Raw genomic sequence first — 6,434 nt, 5'->3', positions numbered from 1 at the left:
TGTTTGCAGTACCCCAACCAATGCTGGGTAACCAAGTGCCTACGAAATGCTTCGCGAAACGGCGATTCCCACAGTGCCCGAGATCCGCAGATTTCGTTGTTTGTTTGCTTTTTCATTCCTTTTTCGTGCGTCTGTGAGCACCACTTACATGCTTGTGTGGTTTGTGATCTTCATTGACCTTAAACACACTGGCTCCCATCGTTTCGAGGCTGCCGTTGGGCGAACCACCAGCGTCTTGAACTACCTGAGAATAAAATCACAGAATGCATCAAGAAGTGGATGCAAATAACACATAATGAAGGCGGACATAACATGTACTCACCTGGCTGTACCTGTAATGAACTTGGATGCACGCAGCGATCCAGCAGAGGAAGATGGTGACGGCGTTCCAGGCGATGAACATTTTCAATATTCCGATGATACTCTGCGCAAGTAGAGTGGTTACACGCGACTCAGTTGAAGACAAAGGAGCTGCTAAGGGGGTGAAAGCAGAAAACTGTTATTGAAGACTGGACAAATACTGAAGACCTGTACCGAATGCTGCTGACGTTCAAACACTTCCGTGGCGTACGCTACGTGTTTTAATGCCATTTTTCATCAATCAGTGACTGATTTGTACAGCTTCAGTACGCTGGCGGATCCAAAACGCAAGGGGTTAGGGGGAAGGGGGTCAGAATGTCTCATGGGCTAAAGGATCTGCAGCCTCCGGCCTGCGACTGACAGAGGCGCCATATACAACGATTATTTGACGCCCCCTCAACAATTCGAAAGGGCACCTCGTCAGGATCCCACCGGGAATCTCGGTTACACAATAAATGTAGTAAATCGTCGTGCAGGGAGCGCTCTAACACAAGAATTCTTAAAATAAGTTTAGCAATCGTTGAATTATACGCAAACAATCTATCTAGAGGCTATCTTCATTTGCTCGACCAGCGTCCGCAAGCGACCTTTTCATCACGCCTTATCCCATATAAAAAAGAGGGTTCACCTCCTGAGCAACAACTTCAATGAAGAAGCAACCTCACGGTCAGGTTCAGCGCACTGCAGGGATGTGCCTCCTCTCTTGTAACGACACTCGCCGCGCCTTTATTATACTTTTTAATGCGATTAACATTCTTAGCCGACATCAGCCCTTTTGAATCTATCTATCTATCTATCTATCTATCTATCTATCTATCTATCTATCTATCTATCTATCTATCTATCTATCTATCTATCTATCTATCTATCTATCTATCTATCCTCTTACGCCGACAAAAATCGATGCCGTCGTGGTCGTTTTATCGTCGTCATTCAAGTTTCGTTATTTGACTCTCATAATGCGATCGTTACCATGCCTTCAGCACCAACCCAGTGGTCAATGTTTTCTAATTAATCGGGCCTAGATAGATTCTCGTGGTCCTGATGTCATTATGGTCTTTGTACCGTCGTCATTCAAGCTTTGTCATCCGAGTCTCGTCACGTCGTCGTTGTCACGCCATCGTAGTCATCCAGTCGTCATGCGTACGTTGTCACACCGCGCCGTAGTGATGATGCCATCGGGGTCATTCCATCGTAATCACTAGTTTTATCATCTGACTCTCGTCATGCCATCGTCGTGACAGAGGCTTCGTGATACAGTCGTCGTCCCGCCTTTGTCGTCGCAGACTCGTCGACATCCCATTGTTCTCATACCGTTGTCATTCAATCGTCATTGTTGTGTCGTCGTCATGCACTCGTCGCCATGTATTCGTTATCACATGTCGTATTGACGCCGTCGTTCTATCATTGTCCTTCTCACTTCATTATACGACTCTCGTCGCGCTGTCCTCGTCACGCCATTGTCGTCACACTGTCGTCATCAGACCATTGTCGTCATGTCATTGCCATCCGGCTCTGCTTTCACCATGGTTATTAATCCAGTAACGCGGTCCCATTGTCGTCGTCGTACCAGCTTCTTCAATCCGTCGACGTCATTGCTTCTTCCCTGTAATATCGTAGTTATGCTATCGCCATTCAGTTCAGGTTATGCCCCGTTGTCTTGTTATTGTCGTCATTACGTCGTAGTCAGACAGTCGCTATCATGCATATGTTTTGTGATACCGTCGTCATCATATCGTCCTGGTCGTGCCATCACCATCATTGCAGCTTCGCCATACGATTGTCGTCACACTATTGTCGTCATACACTCGTCATCCCACTGTCTCCGTGTCGTCGTTAAACCATCGTCGCCATTTAGGAATCGTCTTCACGTTGTCGTCATACCATCGTGGTAACACCGCCTTTGTCGCTTCATAGACGCCATCGCTTCTTCGTCATTCCATCATCGTCACTGCATTAGCATCGTGCAGTCGCCGTCATGCCACCATGCTCATGAGAACCCTTGGCAAGTCAATGCCATAGCAAAGTAGGCCAATACCGAAGTACGTCACATGTAGCCGAAGCAACGAAAATATCAGAATGACCACTACAGATGTTAAATAAATGTGACTTCAGAAATACGGTGTGTCGCTACATTGCTCGAGAGCTAATCGCATTAACATGGACGGTCAACATGAGGTGAGTTGTGCCGTAATTTGTATCGCAATTGGTTCGCGGAAGATAACGTAATACGTCCACTAGGGTTGAGGATAGGACGAGTTGGCATTGCATTTTAGAACTGGTACAGAGCAACATACAAAGGAAGAAACAAGGCGAGCCGGCCTGATAAAGTTGGAAGTCACCGCTTTGTTCCTTTATCTGGCCGGCTCGCCTTGTTTCTTCCTTTGTATGTTGCGCTGTACCAGTTATAGTAATACGTCCACCATATTCCCAAGTCAATCTGAAGCGAGTTTGTTGACATTGCGGCATGTAATAAACGTAAGGAGATGGATTGTTGTGAAGACGAGAGAAGCCAAATGTTCTTTCGTAGTTGATTCCTCGCCATATATTGGCTAGCATTCAGTAATTATCCAACGCATGTTACACGATGATGTCCACCAAATATTCATTGGGTTTGTACTAATTGCATCGCGCACTTGTGAACATCTGGCAGCATTCGTCTGTTCCCTTCTTCAGAAGAACGTGATTTCAATCAGCACCTGCGGAGGCCAGTCCTAGTATTTAGGCCTGCAACAAGGCAGGAGTGTACCAAACTCGAAACTAGAAATACGAAGGCCTCCAGTTGCAAATAAAGAAGGACCCATTGGATATTTATATAGCATGCTCCAGTCACTTTTTAAACCCGGTTGGTGCTTGGAGTGTAGACTGTTGTGTCGAGGAAGTCAATCTTTTTCTGCACTCTATGAGAAGTTGTATGAGTTCTTTTCCGCCTCACCAAAGTGATGGAATAACTTTTTGAAGGGACTCTAACAACATATAAAGCTTTCTGTTCCGAAATGCTTGTGAACTACAAGGTGGTCCCGCCATGCTGAGTTGTGCATTTTCGACGCATGGAAGATATTCTTCATATTCTGGCTCAACATGAACGAGAAACTGGCAACACCCGACCGTGCCGATCGAGAGACCATTTCTTCTCAGAAGCTGTCTAAACTCGAAAGTGCTTCACGGCAACTTTACGAAACAAAATTTTTGAAGCGCTTTGACAACACGAGGCAGTGATCCGCTTCAGAAGCCTGGGTTACATCTTTCCTAAATCTTATAGACGTGTATGTCGGCTCTGTGCGCCCATATACAAATATCTCTACCCTAAGTACCAACTTTTTTTAGGAAAGGGCAAGGGCACCCAGTGTACATACAGGCGCTACCAGTCCTTTGCGAGAATTTTTAGTTTTTGCCAGCTATCAAGAAGGCCTCTGAGTGCAGCACAGTATTCATCAAGCAGGCTGAAGAATTAGTCTAAATGCGCCGAGTCGATCTTGAATCGACATTTTCTGCTCAGGTCGCACATTTTTTCACTCTCGCATAACTGCACATAGCGATATAGTAACCTTCGTGACCTCACGAAAATGTTGAAGCGAGCACACATTTAAACCATTTTTTTCTGTCTTTATTTTGCTTGGGATATATTTGATTATTCCAGTCTCAAATTGTGAGACCGAAAGCCCTTTTCCAAAGCGTTTGCATGATTCAGAATATTGTGTGCTTCACCCTCAGCGACAGGAAGCTGCTGCACTCCGCAGACAATATGGCCGTCGAAAGCAACAGTGCGCATTTTGAGAAGTTAAACTAGGAGAATGCTCGCAAACTTAAAGTAGAAAAAATCGAGTAGCAGACACAGACAAAGCGAAAGGAAAGTGGCTCTCCTAGTATAACCATGTACCAACTAGACCAACAAACCACTCTCATGAACTCGTTTAGAAGTTGAATTTGTTTGTTCTTCACAATATTTTCATAACCTTATTTTTCGTATGTGAATTAAACAAACTGTCGCGAGGCTACTGTTCATTCTGCGATTCTTAAGAGAGGTACAAACACAGGTACGCACATAAATATGACAACAAATAACGCCGTGTGTTATTTATTTATTTATTTATTTATTTATTTATTTATTTATTTATTTATTTATTTATTTATTTAAAGATACCTTACAGGCCCCTGGAGGCATTGTGTAACGGGGGAGAGTACACTCAAAGATTATAACATACAATAATTAGAATACATACGTGAACACATGTACAATAAAGAATATAGTGTAAGAAATGCGCTAACATAGAGTAATGTGGTGTTACAATTGTACAATGGACAAACCGGATGCTTTTCAACGCGAGAGGTCACTGCACAATATACTTTCGCACAGTAAAATATAATCAATAGAATTACAGAGCGAGCGGGACATATTTGGCTATAAAAAACAGTATTTAATGAATAGCAGCCCATTACTAACGGGAAAGGCAATAAAAAATAACACGATAGGTTATGTAGAGTTTGGAAAATGCGTTGTTAGAAGACGCCGGAAATTTTCTTGGTCACTCTCATAAGCGATGGCGTTAGGAAGGTCGTTCCAAAGGGGAATGGCTCTTGGAAGAGCAGAGTGCTTTTTTTTTCAAGTATGGGCCTTCTCTTTTTCGCGCTATTTAAGATCCACGCTTGGGGCGCATCTCCTCCTTCCCACAGGCATGCCGGCACTTCAGCGATAAACGCTATTGAGTCTGCAGCAGTATTCCTCTTTAAGCCGCGAAAATATGTACTTCGATCAAAATGCACCAATGAAGTGTTCCGCCTGACCTTGCTTGATTCTTATTTCAAGTATTTGTTTCACGCCTTAAATACAATATTAAGTACCTGATTTAAACTTTTGGCTACCACCATCTGTCTGGTCACCTAAAAATCGCTAAGAATAGTTCCAATTTCTTTTGTATATACTTACGCGACCTTCGGAATCTGCATGCGTGCACTCTTTCTGAAAGTAGAAAAAACAAGAGTAAACCTTTCTAGGCCTGCCTGATCAATTTTGGGCCTTCACTGATAGAATCACGTGTTCATGTATACAGCATCTGAGCCAAACCCCCAACATCTGAATGAGTTGTACAGGAAGACTCAGACATTTACAAAATCACCCACAAGAAGGTAACAAGGCAAAAGTACCCCTGCGGTATTAATGAATATTCAAGAAAATAGCTCCTTACTTTCGAGAAACTGACGTATGAGTGAAACTAAAGAGCACACAGCGAAAACAATAAAATTAGTTACCGAGAACTAAATTTTTGAATACTAAAATAAGTATTGTAACAATAATATTGTGAAACCTGAGATCTGATATTTTGGTTGTCGCCCATCACTTAGCCGGATATTTTGTTCCCCAATCGCATTAGCCCTTAATTGTCCGTAGGTATCTTACGTCCACTTTCCTCCCAATAAGTGACTGGATTCGACTCGGCAGCGTAATTACGATGCCAAATTTCTTCAGAGGGCGCTCGAAGTACAGCGTCTTGCGCAGAGTACACAATCGAGCGTGTTACGTTAAAATGTGGGACAAGTTCTTCGTTTACAGCATGTCAAGCAGTTATGCACTCGTCTTTCTTGTAGAGAAGGAGAAGCAGTTACGACACAAAAGAAAGGAGGGAGAAAGCATACGCACAAAATAAATGCTGAATATGAGGATGACGTCACTGGCTGCGTTTGTGAAGAGCACGATGTTGTACACAGTGTTGAGCGCCAGTTCTCCTGCAAAAGCGGAGAGAAAACGGCTCCATTTAGAGGAACCTCTACCAACGAGGCAGTTATGGGGCAGCGCACCGTAGCGCATCTAGCTACTCTGCGTGAGGAAATCCTGTGAAGTGGCTTCGATTCCGCGAAGCACAGAAGAAATTCTAAAGGTTTTTATTCTTAATTTAAGAACGCCGTGAAAGATGGCAGAAGAAAACAGGTCAGACAGATGTCAAACCGTCAGACAGATGGCAGGAATAATCGCCACTTGTGGAAGAACCTCGGCGCGCTTTTCAGGGAAGCCAAGGGCGGAGAAAAGCCGAGATCTGCACAACCTCCGCGATCGGCCCGCATTTATTGAGACTGCG

At 43.9% G+C, this 6,434-nt stretch overlaps 1 long non-coding RNA gene across 1 annotated transcript; it reads right to left on the bottom strand.

Annotated features, from left to right (window-relative positions):
* Positions 1-327: 327 nt before the first annotated feature.
* LOC126522983 (uncharacterized) lies at positions 328-6,097 on the bottom strand. Its single transcript, XR_008610443.1, has 3 exons — positions 5,999-6,097; positions 5,288-5,320; positions 328-424 (listed from the first exon to the last, which is right to left on the bottom strand). It is a non-coding gene; the product is annotated as an uncharacterized lncRNA (long non-coding RNA).
* Between the last annotated feature and the right edge of the window lie 337 nt (positions 6,098-6,434).

The sequence above is a fragment of the Dermacentor andersoni genome, chromosome 6 (genome assembly GCF_023375885.2).
Source record: "Dermacentor andersoni chromosome 6, qqDerAnde1_hic_scaffold, whole genome shotgun sequence".
In the NCBI taxonomy this organism is placed as follows: Eukaryota; Metazoa; Arthropoda; class Arachnida; order Ixodida; family Ixodidae; genus Dermacentor; species Dermacentor andersoni.
This window is presented reverse-complemented; position numbering and strand designations above follow the sequence as displayed.